General features: G+C 41.3%; 1 long non-coding RNA gene across 2 annotated transcripts in view; it reads left to right on the top strand.

Moving 5' to 3' along the window:
- LOC121113081 overlaps positions 1 to 10,866 on the top strand; it is a 76,733-nt gene extending 65,867 nt beyond the window's left edge. For both annotated transcript variants that reach the window (XR_005857622.1, XR_005857621.1), the window contains one exon: positions 8,346 to 10,866. This is a non-coding gene — a long non-coding RNA (uncharacterized LOC121113081). The remainder of the gene's footprint in view (positions 1 to 8,345) is intronic.
- Positions 10,867 to 15,104: the final 4,238 nt, after the last annotated feature.

The following is a 15,104-nucleotide window of genomic DNA, read 5'->3' as shown; positions in this document are numbered from 1 at the left end:
TCTGTAACGCAAGCAGGGAGGTAGTAGAAGTGCAGGAGTCTTTTTCTCCTTCTTCCCTTAAGAATAAAGTGTGCTTCCTCCTGCTTATGGACGACACTGATACCAGTCTTTTCCTTCTGTTTCTGAGGTGGAGAAGGAATGAGGAAACTTTCTGAATGTGCAGAGCAAACATCCTCCTGTTAGTGTTGGCAAGCATGAACTGCTTCTGAATAATCCGACTGCTAACGAACCTTAAGTCTCCAACCTCAAGAGGGCCAGTAAAAAATTGTGCTCGGTACTGGTCTCACTATATTGTCAATATTACAGCGTATGCCTTACAGTCCTGTTTCAGTTAAAACCTTTCTAGTAAAGGTAGAGCTCTTGCCCCAATATATTCTCGTGTTTATCCTCATTGTTGGAAGTATTTGTCTTTGACAGCATCAAATCTGCTTGCTTCGGCAGTGTGGCAATTGCTTTTTGTGCCATATGGAAGCCCTCTGACATGCTGTGTGTCTGTCTTCTGTATGTAAGTCATGAATTCACTTTATACCTCATTCATGAAGAATAAATATGAACTCCCTGTTTCAGTTTCATGTACTGCCTTTTAAATGTTTGTCTGACTTTTTGGAATTCTGTTCAGAAGCACAGTATATCAAATTTCTGGGAGAAGGAATGGTGAGTAGAAGGGTAGTGAGCTGTCTTGGATAAAAAGCTGTGACTCCTGTTATGGCGTCTTGAAACAGGGATAGACCAAAGTGATCTATGATAACAAAACTCCCCAGAGATGATGTTCCAGACTTCCTATGTGCATGGTGTTCCACAGACTCCAGTGAAAGAGTAATCCACAATATCTTTCCCTTGACATACCGTAGAGCATGGGGATCAGGGAGAAGGGAAAGTTCTGGCTCCATGATGCCTTGTTGTTTCTCAAATGTAGGTCTTTCTGTTATTAGCTTTTAACACTATTTCCAAGGTCATAACTGTACTGGTTTAAAGAAAATAAAACACATATATAATCCTAACATAAATATGTACAAACCTACTGAAATAAAGTAGAAACCCCAGGAGGGAGAGCTGGGATGTGACATGCGGAAATCAATCTAACTCTATAACCACCGAGTAGTTATAAAGCAAGTATGTTTAATCAGTGGTTCACACACACCGGATGCAGGGGGATATTCTCACCTAGCCTGCATACCGGAGGGGAAAAAAGGCACATACTTAAAGAGCAAGCTGCTAACATATGCATTAGATATTCAAGAAAAGGCTGGGTTATTACAATGAGTTCCCAGAATGATTGACATTCCCCCCTTCACCCCAAGTCTCAGCTCTTTTACACTTGCATATCTCTCAGTGGTCTTTCCAGTGAAGGTCGTCATGTTATTTTCTTGGACTTGGGTTAGGATGGAGGATGCTTAGCTGGCTCTGGTTGATCATCTCATTGGCCACAACTCTGTTCACCGATCTGCTGCTGCTTCGTTAATTTGTGGTTTTCTGTTTTAGCCTACTGTCTCACATTCCAGAGACAGGGAAGCTAACGATGTTCTTTGGAGACAACAAGAGACCCGCTGTCTGCACTAATTGTCTAGGTCTGTAGAAAATCATCTGTTATCGGCAGCGAGAACCTGGCTTAGCGAGGTCAAGTCTGCAGCTGCCAATTCAACACCTCACATAACTTTTAACCTTAATTCAGATGTGACTATAGACTACATGCAGCAAAGTTGGATCAGTCAGATGGCTTTTCAACAGGAAGCTGAAGTGCTGACAAGGTGCTCTGCAAACACGGTAGGACATGAGGTATGCAGGCAGAAACATGGCTGTTTGCCAAAGTGAAGTGAAAAAGGCAATTAGCTAAAAGCTTAGGGAAAGAATGATACTGTGGTAGGACTACTTCAAAACGGGAAAGAACAGCAACCAAGTCTGGCTGTTGTTACAGCACAGAGGAATAAAGCAAAGCTGAGCTCACTGTAGAAGCAAAAGACTGCCAGTTTTGCATTTGGACTCCAGAGGAGCATACTGGTTGGGCTGATTTGTACTCAAATCTGTCTGTAATTACATTATGCATTGGTGAGAAGAGCTGAGTAGAGATGTGATTCATTTAGGAACCTTTCACAGTAAGCACTTTCACAGGGTAATGTAGCTCTGCCAAGAATCAAAGCCTTTGGTTGAACTTCAGAGCACCTCCTATTAGCCTGACCTTTGCTTGCTGATTTGTTTTAGATGGTAATTTGTAGATGCCAGTGAGTCAGCTTATTGCAATTAATGTATCTGTAAGCCCATAAATGTTAGCATCTGTGTGTTGAACTGCTCTTCCTCCGTACCAAACAGATGTGGAGTTGTCATCTGCACAGCTGCTGGTGTTCTTCCATTATGTTGAAAATTGGTCCCTTGCCCTGATGGACAAATCTCAGTTTTCTGTGCTTATGGCTCATCACTTCAGCTGTCCCCGTAAAAACTAATAAGCTCCTAGTTCTCTGGAGCTGAGTCATCTTTTACCTTGCCTCGTTCCCTGAAAATGGACATCAAAATAGATACTTCAAGAAGCTGTCATGGAAGTTGCTGTCTGCCTTTGGTTTGAATTGCCAGCGTGTCTTTTATTTGTAACAAGCTGAGTATGTTGTTGGAGCCAGTCAAATAATTTAATTCTTAATCCTTTAAAATATTTGCTTTGCACAGTAGAAGCTACCTTTGAATTCTGCCTGCTCTGATTCTGAGTCTGTTGGACGGTATCTTTTGTATTCACTTATGTTTGCAGCATGGTTTGTCAAAGGATTTCTCTCCTTGTTGAGGGTTGTGATGGGCTGGGTACTCAAAGCAGTGAGGTTCATGTCTCAGAGCTTATGATCTAAGCAATCAGGTTCAACTGGAGCATCAACAAATGAGCATGAAATGCTCTGCCCTTGAAGCGTGGGCCTGCTGAGAACTGTGCAAAAGAGCATAATCTGCTGTGTTCTTGTCAGACGTGCCAGGTGGCTGGCAAGCAAACTCTTCCAATTTTTCTTCAAAAGAATATGAAGACAGTGGTTGTTCATGTCTCTCAGCAAATGCTGTTGCAGTTTCATACAATCGTTAAGGTTGGAAACAACCTTAAAATTCATCCTATCAACCTTCCACCTACGACCAGTATTGCCCACTTACCCATGTCCTAAGTATCATATGCCAGTTTCCTCTGGGAAACTGTCCTTAGGCACAAAGAGCTGGCAGCACTTTAAAGACACTTTTCTGACAGCACAACAGCTCTCCATCCTCCACTTTAAGAAATTAGGCAGATGAAGCTGCAAACCAGCATGGCTCAGCAAGGACCTGCTGGCCAGGCTAAGGGGAAAAAGAAAGGAAAACTATAAGCAGTGGAAGCAGGGATGGATGGCCTTGGAAAAATATAGGGATGCCATCTAGATCTGCAAGGATGGGATCAGGAAAGCCAAGGTGTAGATGGAGTTGAACTTGTCAAAGGACATGAAAATCAAGGGCTTCTTTATATACATAGGCACAAGGGATAGGTAAAGGATAGTGTACCCCCTCTGATAAATAAGAGCTGGCTTCCTCAGACATAGGAAAGGCTGAGGTATTTAATGAGTTCTTTGCCTTGATCTTTACAGCCAGTCAGGCTTCTCATGCCTCCTGTATCCCTAACCTTCCAAGCAGCGGTCTGGGGAGCAAAATTCCTACTAGTGAAAGAGTGGAGTAAGTCCAAGACCATCTCATGAGGCTGAATGCATACAAGTATATGGGGCCAGATGACATGCATCCCAGGATTGTGAAGTAACTGGCTCATGTTTGCTGAGCCATTCTTCATCGTATTTGAAAAAAACAAGGCTGTCAGATGAAGCCCATGGTGACTGGAGAAAGGGAAACATCACTCCCATTTTCAAGAAAGGGAGAGAAGAACACAAAGGGAACTACGGACCATTGAGCCTCACATCTGCACCTTGAAAGATCATGGAGTTGATCCTCCTGGAAGAGATGTTAGGACACATGTGCGATGAGGAGGTGATCCAAGATAGCCGGCATGGTTTCCCCAAGGGTAGATCATACCTGGTCAATCTAGTGGCAGACCCCCTCTCCCATGGGAGATGAGGAGACTCTGAGATGCTGAAGGAATGATGCAGAAATGCATGTGAGCAACAGGTACATCAAGACTGAGGCCCCTGTGAAGGTGAGGGGGGAAGAAATGTGTGTACATCTGGTTGTTTGGGGACGCAGGAGAGGGAGAAGGAAGCAGCAGTTGCCGTGTGCCGCAGGAACCTAGGAGGTGCTGCCCTGCTGCCGCCAAGCAGAGGGGATGGCTCACTGCTACAGGTTCTCAGGGAAATAGGGCTTGGTGGTACCTCTAATGAGGGACCTGCCTGTAGGAAACGCTCTCCTGTTTTGAGTTGGGACATAAGCCTATGGAGTCTTTTAGTCTTTTTCTGCTGGTACAGGGGCGATGTTGATGGATCTGCATTGAGATGCCTTTCTGTATGTTCACCTGCTTTCTCCAGTGTTTCACACGTGCTGCATTGCAGAGATATGCAGTTTATGTGTGTGTATACGCATGATCTGTGACCAGGTCAGCTCCGAGTGAGTCCTTGTTCACCCAGATGGACATAGAAGTCAGGCACTGGAAGAAGGAAAAAGGCACTGAGTGAGTCATCCTAGCTCCAGTTCAAATGTCTGCAGAATAACATTGAACCTTTACTGTTATTTCAGCTGGGTATGTTGGGTGTACGCTGACACATCAATAATCCTGTTGTTCTAACTGCATGCTACTGAAAGCTGCAATGGAGTCACCTGGCAGACTAGCCAAGAGTGTCAGGTAGAAGAAAAGGAGAGTATGGAGCGATGGGACGTCCTTATTTTATGATGTGTGTCCTTATTTTATGACAGTGTGAAATGGCATCTCTCAGCTTTCTGAGACCTAGTTCATTAATAATCTCCCAGCACTGTTTTATTCCCACACTCCCCTTAGTACTAACTGTGTGGTAGATTTCTAGGCATGTCTGGGAAACAGCCTCCCTCCCTGCCTTTTGTTTCATGGCCTTTAGTTGGGAACAGCCACGAGGACAGCAGTAGAAGCTTGTTACCAGTGATATCCCTTATTCTGTTCAGAATTGTCTCTGAGAGAAATCTGATTTAATGACAGCTGCTGAGGGAGTTGGTCACAGAGTGCTGGATTCTCTGGCTTCTGGCAACCCTGTATGTAGTATGACATGTGTTGATTTATTTATTTCCAGCAACTGAGGAGAGCTTGTCCCTGATAAAAGTCCCTGGTTTGATGATCTCAATGGTACGAGCATATGGACAAGAAAGTTGGCCCTAACGGGAAGTTTGAGATTTGTGAGCAATGAATGATTAAGCATTCACAGAATCCATTGTTTCTCCTCAGAGATCCTCCTGCCTGTCTGAAGGCAACGTCTGCCTGCTCTGTTTTGCTGTTTCAATGGCTTATGTGCTTGCCTGTGCTATTTAGGCAAGTAGAGGAAATGTCTGCTCTTCAGAGTACCTGAACTAAAATCTTAGACAACACCTTCCTTTCAATGAGAAAAGTGTTAGGTTTGTCTTAGAAAAAGATGAAATCTTGTTATTCAACAAAGGAAATGCACTGTTAAAAAGCAGTTAGGCTTCATTTGTACCTCTGCAGTGTTATGTGGTTTTGGCAGGCTGGAGACGATGAGCAAGACCAGGTAAATGGAGTAAATCATTTATTTCAAAGCTCAATCTAAAAGTCGACTCCCTTGAAAACTGGTGTGAAGTATGTAGTAGGGTGTTATTTCTATTACAGTCCATCCATCTATGAGCCTGATTTCTTTCCCCTGCCACATTGTCTTGCTTTAAAGGTGGTATTGGCCATTGCAAGATAAGCGAAAAAGGCCAAACTTTGTTCATTATGATTCATGATTAAAAAAGAGACTGGGCAACCAATTTCCACGTGAGGTTCTCTGTAGCACAAATTGGTCTTACAGTTCTCATGGTGCTTAAAACTTTCAGTGTGTATCATGCAGTGAAATCAGTGTTTTGCTTTGTGGGCTTATGAAATAGAAATGGGACTGCTGTTAAAACTGACACTGCCATCAGCTCATCCTCATATTTACAAGGCTGAAAGTGAATTATAATTTCTAGTCGTATTTCCTTTTAGCAAATGATAGTAATATCCTGAGTTTCAGCTGCATGAGGACCAGGAAAAACATATGGACAAGGCACGATCTTCCCAGCGGTGTGCTCAGACCACTGCGAGATGCTCAGTCCAACAGCACCCTCTACGTCCCATGAGTTTAAGCGCATCTCAGCGCATCCCTCACAGATGTGAGCGGTGTCAGGTGGTGATGTCACTGATGATGCATTTTCTGGGCAACTTTTTGTCTGATCTCCACGGCACATGAAGGTTAAAAGCAATTGTTAAGCAGAAGAGTAATCAAAGCCTTGGTGAACAAAATGAAATGTGGTGGAATCAAGCTTCTTGAACTCCCTCAGATCTAGGAAACCAATAATCCAGGCAAAAGAACAGAGGCTGTGATTCATTGAAGAGTGTATTATATAGAGTCTGTGAACATTTTAGGGAAGAAAGACATTATACAATGGTGCAGGCATTACATGGCGGGCACTACATGGAGGATAATTTACAGAAGTATTACACTGTCCATATGTATGACACTGTATTAGTTTAGATAACTGATCGTAATCATTCTGCAAGCCAGATAATGTCTCAACAGTTTCATATACTTATAAAGCATCATTCTGTAAATTATCGTTCTTGTAATGCTCACCTCAACATAACACTCACTCCTCCCTATAAACCCTGCAACTTCATATAATGCCAACCTCCTTGTAACCCTCGCCCTCTCTATATGACACCCTCTCCAATATAACTGTCCTCCATATGGTGTCTGCACAGATCCATATAACACCCTGTTTATATAATAACTCCCTTATAATTGCCTTCATGCAATCTCAGTAGCACAGAATAAATTCTCTGGCAGTGCATGCTAAGATAATATAAATTTTAAAAGTTTCACATTTTACAGTCCTATAAAGAACTGAGACAGAAAGCTTCACTCCCAACAGAAAACAAGGTCTCTCCATGTTTCAATTCAATCTCTATCATTAAAATAAAAAAAGACCATAACTGTCAATTATGTCTCTAATTTATCATCACCGTAACACCCATATAAATATATTGCCTATCCCTCCATATTATGCGTGCACCTCAATAAAATGCTTCCTCCAAATAACAATCCCCTTTGTATAATACTTCATAAATAATGCACCATGTAATACTTATAATGCTGATCTCAATATAGCACTTGCCCCTCCATATAACACATGAACCTCAGGATAGCACAACCTTCTGTATAGCCTCAATATAGCAGAATAATTTGTCAGGTTGCGCACTCCAAGATAACAGAAATATGAAGGTTCACATTTTACAGTCCCATAATTCACATTTTATGGTCCAATAAATAACAGAGACAGAGTTGTGGTTTAACTCAGCAGGCTGCCAGTGGGATTTCTCCACACACATAAAACTACACGGTGGTGCAGGGTGTGCACCCACTTCATCTGCTCTCTTGAGTAGAGAAATTCTAACTGCTAATAGCTGAGATACTGGTCCAGACAGGTGAGGAGCACCACATACTGTTTTTGAATTGCTGGAACTTGTCAAAGGGTTTGTCCACAGCTGAGACACAAGCCTGCAGGGAGGAAGAGAGATCTTCATATTGTCTAAGTAGACTAGACAGTTCATCCACCATTGGATTTGCTTCATGTTTCCAGGCCACTGCTACCAGTGTGTTGGTATACAGTGATGGTGCACTCCATACAAATTTTTGCCACATTGGTCACAAGCACTTGACATCATCTGTATCTTGGGATAACTGCTTATCTCTCAGGTGAACATTATACTCCATCACAAGCATACCTAATTTCCTCAGGTATTTGATACCTTTCTTCATGGTGGTTCACTTGCCTGGGTAATGTACCAGATCTTCCTCTAAGGGAGATTTTTCTTTCACAGCTGACAAGAGGGGCCTCTGTAAAGTGAAGGCTTGTGTTCCTTTTCCAATTGCTTTGCCAATGCCCACTTTACTTGAGAGTTGCCTGGTTTTGCTGCTCACTGTGTCCAGGCTATTGGCCCTGTTATCCCAGCATCATAGCAGTCAGGTGACAATGTGCTCATCTGAATGACAAATGAAGTCTTTTAGCATATCTCACTGCTTGTCCACAGTAAGGGTTCAAATGGTTATTGTCTTCTTCATGAGTACTGACTCCTCTTCCACTCATCATCATGATGACCCTCCTTCATCTTCTTCTTCCATCTCATTTTAATAGGACTTTCTTTCCTTACTAAATGAGCTGATTTTCACAGCCATTTTTTTTCTTTTTGTGTATAGGACTTGAACCACAGGGCCTGTTGCAGGGGTTGGAGCAACCACATGGCCTATATGGAGAGTGGACATTGTATGGAATATAATTTAAGAATTACACCTGGCATGTTTATCCTATGGACCACATGAGGCCCAGCCCAGCTTGTACTGCAGCCATCCATTGCCCTGAGCCATTATGGCAGCAGCTCTGCCCCACTGAGTGGCCTATGTATATGCAGCCCAAGACAATTCTTCACTCAATGAGGCCCAGGCAAGCCAAAGGGTTGGACACGTGTATATTACACTGTATATATATATGACACTCTTAAAATATTGTCTAGCATACAGAATACTTGTGATCACTTATCCTTTCTTTAAAATACGTGTGAAATTGGACTGGGACAATAAGAGAGAAAAAAATCATGGGAAAGATGCTCCAGAGCCTTCACTCATTTTGCAAACCAAGCTTCAAGTCCGATCCCTGTGCTTTTGACTGGGTCTTTCTTCTCTTCAAGAGTATTTTTCAAGGAAGCTCACAAGGTGGTGCTGTATCATCTTCCATGTCAGAGCTAGGAAAACTGTTTCATATTGACCGAAACCAGAGCGGAACAGATTCACCCTTCCAGACTGATTTCAACCCACCTGGTTTGGTTTTGGTTTAGTGTTTTGGTGGTTTTCATTTTGTTTTTATTTTCTTTTTCTTCTTCTTTTCCTTCTTCTTCTTTGAGCCTCTGAGAATTGACTGTTGGTACAGCTCTGAGGAAAGGGATTTACTCTTCCTGCTAACCTCTGAAGTGATGATGTACAAGAAATTAAATCTGATTTTTCTTGGGATACACCCAGAAAACTATGAAGGTTTCTCCTATCTAGGCATACTCCTAAATATTTGCTTAGTACTCTCTTATTTTAGTTACTTAAGGGAAATGCAGTGCTGAATAACTGCAGGACAGAAAGTTACATCACAGTCAATAGAAAAAAATGCTGTGCACGTTTGGATAGCTATAGGGTTGAAATTTTGGTGGGGGGAAGAATGTGGACAGACTATAGTTTAAACTTGTTTCTTCTCTTCAAAATGTATTTGGCACATCCCAAAGAATTGACACATCTACAAAGAATCTGCTTTGTCATTGGATGCTCTGAACATGCGGGTTGCACGCAAAGTATTTAATTCCTTGCAACACACTCATATCTGGAGAAAATTCTTTCACTTCTCTCTCCTGGGGTAATTTCAAATTATTTCACTCCATGGGCTTCTTTTCAGTTAATTTTAGTATAATCTTACTCTTTTAACACTTTTCTCAGTGCTGCTCCCCCCCGCCTTCTAATTCAGCTGATTTGTTATGTGCTAACAGCTACTTTGAAAGAAGAAAATTCAAGTATTATGAGTGAGGCATATCTATTGCTCTCTAAAAAAGGGAGGAGGCCATATATGCTCATAGAAGACACTAAACCGCTTATATAATTATTGCTGTTTTAATGTAACTATTAATGTACCGCATCTCATGTCATATCTTGCATTTTGGTCCTATGAGGTTATAGTTAAAGCAGCCAAATAGTATGAGAGGAAAAATGCTCTTTGTAAACTCTTCAGAAAAGGAGGAAAATCAGCCCAGAAATGTTTCTAGGTTCATTCCTTTCTAGATGTGTAAACAAGAGGGAGCCCACATGGGTATTGTGAGGTTTGTGCTTACTAAAGCAGCTATGACTGATAAAAGCCTTTCCAGTCTGGAGATGCTGTGCAGCTTGCTCCTGGAGATGTGTGGGCTGAATTTTGGCGTTGATAGTTCTGCTTTTCAGTGGCATAAAGAAAACACTTTGGTTATAATAATTAAATATTCTTCTGGAATGCGTTTTGTGTATGAAGAGCTTTTTTCCCAAGAAACGCTAAGGGAAGAATGATTCTTTCCTACCAGGCAGCTCTGGGTCCAAACATGCCTGCAGAGCACCTGAGGTAAAATCATTTATGTCTAAAACTGTGAATCACCATGATCCACAGCTGTTGCTAAAGAATGGCCCCGCTTATGGACCTGCCATGTTTCTGTCCCTTGTTCTTATGAGAAATGCAAGCTGATCTCCTAGAAACCTTCCCAGCAGGTTCTGGTTCCAGGAGCCCCCATCTTTCAACAATGGAGGAAAAGATGTCTAGGCTTGAAAAGATTTTTCTTTAAGTCCTAACCTGTTTCTAATCATGATTACATATGCATCACAAAGGCTCTAATAGAGATCAAAGAGGATCTATAAAATGGCGACTTCCTGGTTTTGATTTGCAATTTTCTCTCTGCTTCACTTTTCTTCACATATTATATTGCTTTTTTTAAATAATTCCCAGTGGGAGACTCATCATCTGTGAGATACCTGCCAAGAGCCCACCAGTTAAGATGGAGGGTGCAGTGGAATTGCCAGGTCACAGCCTGAACCAATGGTTGATCACCAGGTGAGAAGGTGTGGCTAATCCAGGGAGCTCAGGTGCAAGCAGTGCACCTCACTGATTGTAATGGGTGGAGCCAGGATACACCCCTCCTCACCCCTCATTTAAGGGTTAGCAGCTGCCAGAACAATTTTTTTTTCTGGATAGAGATTGTTCTCCCCTTGAGCTGTTGCTGGAAGGGGTCATTGGAAGGGGTAAGTTGGTTTTCTTTCTTTATTTATTTTTTTCCTTAGTTGTGTGTTATTGCTCTGTAGTGCATGTATCCCATTTGAAGGTACTGTTATCACCTTCTTTTCCTGTATGGAGGGGAGTGAGACAAGTGCATGAACAGGGCCATTCAGCTCAGCATTCCTCCTGGTGGTACTGCAATGCTGGACCAGCCCATTTGCACCACTGGCAAAAAACCTCAGTTTGTCCTGAATCACTAAATGGAGTAACTAAGGAAAGTAAAGACATCACCTGCTTTGGGCTGTAAAACAGCTGATTTATTTTGTCACTTAACAAAGACAAAAGGCCCTGAAGAAGTGTTCTGATCTCAATGAAAGATCAGAGGCAATATATTTTTTTTAATAAAAATACTCTCTGAGCAAGCTAAAGGTCATGCTCAGAAAATGAAATGTGCTCTTTTTTAAGTCAGCATTTACAGAAGGAATAACATCGTCTGAAAACATGACAGAAACCACTTTTTAAACACTGAGTGAAACACGCTTGTAGGAAAAATTGAATGTTTTGTGTCAACAGCTCTGCAGAGGTACATGCATGTACGTTCTTTGAGCCTGTCTCAGTAGGAGTCTACCAATGAGAAGACTACAGCTGTTGATCAAAGACCAATGGGAGATGTTATTATAATCATTTTTTAATGCGGGGGGGAAGAAAACGTAAGCTATTAAAAAGTTGCTAGAAGATAGATTTCTTTTTAAATGGCTGTTTTCAAAAATTCAGCTATATTGTAGCAGTGTATTTTAATTGTTGAAATATAAGAGTGGTTTTTTTGATAATTAAGTAAAAGTTTATGGAAAAAAGTCTTGATTTCTGCTATATATTTTCTCCTGTGCTTTTTTTTTTTTTTTTCCTAACATCATTCCTGGTATAGGGGGACAATATTTTCACTCTGAGTTAATTAGTCTTTTTAAATAAGAAATTATTTCTGTTTTATATTTTAAGGAAAACAACAACCCTGATGGAAACTAATGACTGTATCTTTTCCATTTCCCATGAAAGTAAGAAGTAAGCGGTAAAGCTGTTTTTGTAAGTAATTGCGTGTTCAATAAGCTGTAAAATTAAAAGTGTGGTCATTTAAATACAGTATTTTTGGTTTTGTTTTAATTTTTTTTCTTTATTGAAACTAATTGCTTGCTTGCACTATTTCAGAAACCCAATATTTGGTGATGTGCACAGGCTACCTGATTCTCAGATAGTTCCAGCCTTTTTCAAGCAAAATTGTTATGCTTGTTGTGTTATAGAAAGTTAAATATTTCATATGCACCCTCCCAAAGTCAGGCAGTTGAGTCCAACAAACATTCTTGCATTTATACTCTGAGTATGGAAAAATGTTTCACAGCATTACTTGTGGTCTCCTCCTCACCTCAAGCCTACAATTGCTAGTATATTGGCTACATCCCGCTGACTTATGTATGGATGCATTCTCATCTCTGCGTAGGTAGTTCTGAAAGTAGTGCCTCCCTTTTATTCCCATGGAAGCTGCAACAGATAAAGAGAGCACAATAACACCATTTGATAGAGAAAATTCTCAGCTACAAACTGCTATATTTCAGCACAGTCATGACCGTGAGCTTTGCATTTTCACCAGTGACAAACACAAGCCTGCATGCTGCACCTGTATAAACTTGCATCAGTGGAGGTGACCTACTGTCCCCACTGCTGAAATGCACCTCTGACTGTGCTCACATCCACAGTTTGGTCTCCATAAACGTTCAGCAAGTGTACTGGTGAATGTCACTAGGTGCCATTTTTTTCATGTGGAGGAATTGCATTACACCCCTTTGCTTCATACACATTTCCATGTCAGACTCTAGACTGCCCCTCTGCTGCCACCTGTCAAATGGCAGTAAAATATATCGTGGGAATGTTCAACCTGTACTGCCATACCACCATCATCTGCCTCTGATGTTGTGGGTCAATGTAATAGAATAGGAGGCATTACTTTTGGAGCATTCTTTGTGTGTGTGTGTGTATATATAGTGACTTATAAGAATTTGGAGGCATGAGTATTATTTCTTTAAAATGTTGCAGAAGTTTCTAAGCATTTGAGAACTGACCCCTACAGGAAGGCATGCAGTCACTTTTTGCAGAAATGCTTTATCTATTAGCTGTTTAATTTCTTTTTACGTATGGTCGCTGTTATTTTGTATTACCATAAAGCATGCAGGTTTTTTTATTTAGCTTTTGTTAACGCATGATTAGTGGCATTGATTTGTTGTTTCTGCCTGCTTGTGTGTATATGCTGATTGAAATGGACTTAATTCATATACCTAGGAGAAAAATGCTCTAAACTGCTGTCCAGGATGCATACTGTTTCTAAGCAGCACAAATGCTCCAAGTTAGCTGCATCACTTTCCAATGGACTTGCAGTAATCGTGCTTTCTCCATCATACCTATCTCAAATTTGCATTGGGTTCAGCTGCGGCAGAAGTGATTTTCTTCATGTCTGATTTGATGCTATGTTTTGGCTTTGTGTTGTACAATCAAAGAGCAGTTCTCTATTGCTTTCACTTCTCTGCATGACCCATAGCACCAGCTAGGGAACTGGCTTTGGGAGGACCAGGCTGTGTCCCAGGATCCTCAAAACTCCAGGAATAAAGCAGAGAAGATATATCCCTGGGTGAAAACAGTCCCCTGTGCACCGTTCTCTGCTCCCACCTTCTAGCACAGAGTTGGGACAGTGGCTTTCCCTGAGGACAAGCAGATGTAGAATGAAAAGGGGGAAGAGGAAGTCCCTGGGGTGTACGTCTTGACTGCTGAAACAAGGCCTGTATTTGGTTATTTATTTGGTTGTAGACTGTATTAGTCTACAAACTAATTATTCTCCTTAAGAATTCTTTCAGAGTTGAGGCCTGTTATTACTAACCTGCAGGTGCTTTGAAATGGTTGGCACGCTTTAAGCCCTAGATGTGATCCTCTTGCATTTGCAAAGTTGCGGTTTTCCTCATTACTTACATAGATTGTTCTTCCATTATTCCAGCCTGTTCCCACTGCTTGGCCCTGCCTTCTCACGTTCGTTTTGCCAGCCTAATCTTGACTCTTATTATTTGGGTGGGAAGCTTTGCCTGAATTACTCTGGTTTTCCACTTCTTCCCGTCCACCTCCCTTTCCCCTTTGAAAACTTACATTTTGTTTCTGGAACACTTCCCAGTGATTACAACAGAAGCTATTTAATTTCTAGATGAAGCAAAAGTTATTAGCAGATACAGGACTAATCCATCACACAAATAGGACAAATGCTTGCCCTCAGCAGGAAGACATTAAGAACTGTTCAACATTCTCCAGAGGCTTTTGGGGGTGGCTTTGGGGAATTGCTTGCGAATCATATGCTAGGAACATCAATAACTGTAGCTTCCTTTTTGTTTTCCATATTTCATGCTTTCACTGAATGCTTGTTTTTTGGTGTATGTTGGGTTTGAAGTAGCTTGCTGTAATACAGTAATGAAAGCTCCCCTTTTGTGATGTATTGAAATTGCATTTCCAATATCAGAGTGGAGTGTTCAAAAATGACTCATGCATGCTTTTAGTCAAGGGCATAATTGCGTGAGGAGGTCTGATCTCATAAAAGCTTGAGGGCCATATTTAAGTAATGAAAGGAACCTTTCTATCAATGTTAGTTGTTTTTTATTAGTTGGTTTGTTTATTTGCTGGTTTGTTGGGTATTTTTTGCGCTTTGCTGCTAATGGCACTGCTTTCTTTTATACTAGTGTAAAAGACAGGATAGCAAAACATCTCATGTGCAGGTTCAGTTGTGATTCATGCTTACAAATGAAAGCTATGTGTGTGCTACTCAGAAGTCTTTCTAAAGTTTTCCCTTCTGATTTTCTGCATTGCAGATTGTAAGTTTCAGAAGTCATGTTTGCAAACTAGGTCTGGAGGATTGAATAATTATCTAGCAGCAATTCTAGCTCCAGATTAGATACATGGGGAAATGATTTCCTTTGCCCTGGAGATGAAGCTGTATGCACACCAACTTTAGCACACACTGAATACTGGAATTTTTCAAGGTAGATTTGAAGCCTTTTTTTCAAAATGCGACTGAATTCCCCATTGTCTCTCTTGATCTATGTGTCAGTCTATCTTAAACAGTGTGGACATCGCTGCACAGGAAATCCTGCTGTGGATCGTGTTGCTTA

Source organism: Gallus gallus, chromosome 2, assembly GCF_016699485.2.
Source record: "Gallus gallus isolate bGalGal1 chromosome 2, bGalGal1.mat.broiler.GRCg7b, whole genome shotgun sequence".
NCBI classification, from domain to species: domain Eukaryota; kingdom Metazoa; phylum Chordata; class Aves; order Galliformes; family Phasianidae; genus Gallus; species Gallus gallus.
Note: the sequence above shows the minus strand (reverse complement) of the source record. Positions and strands in the feature narration are given on the sequence as shown.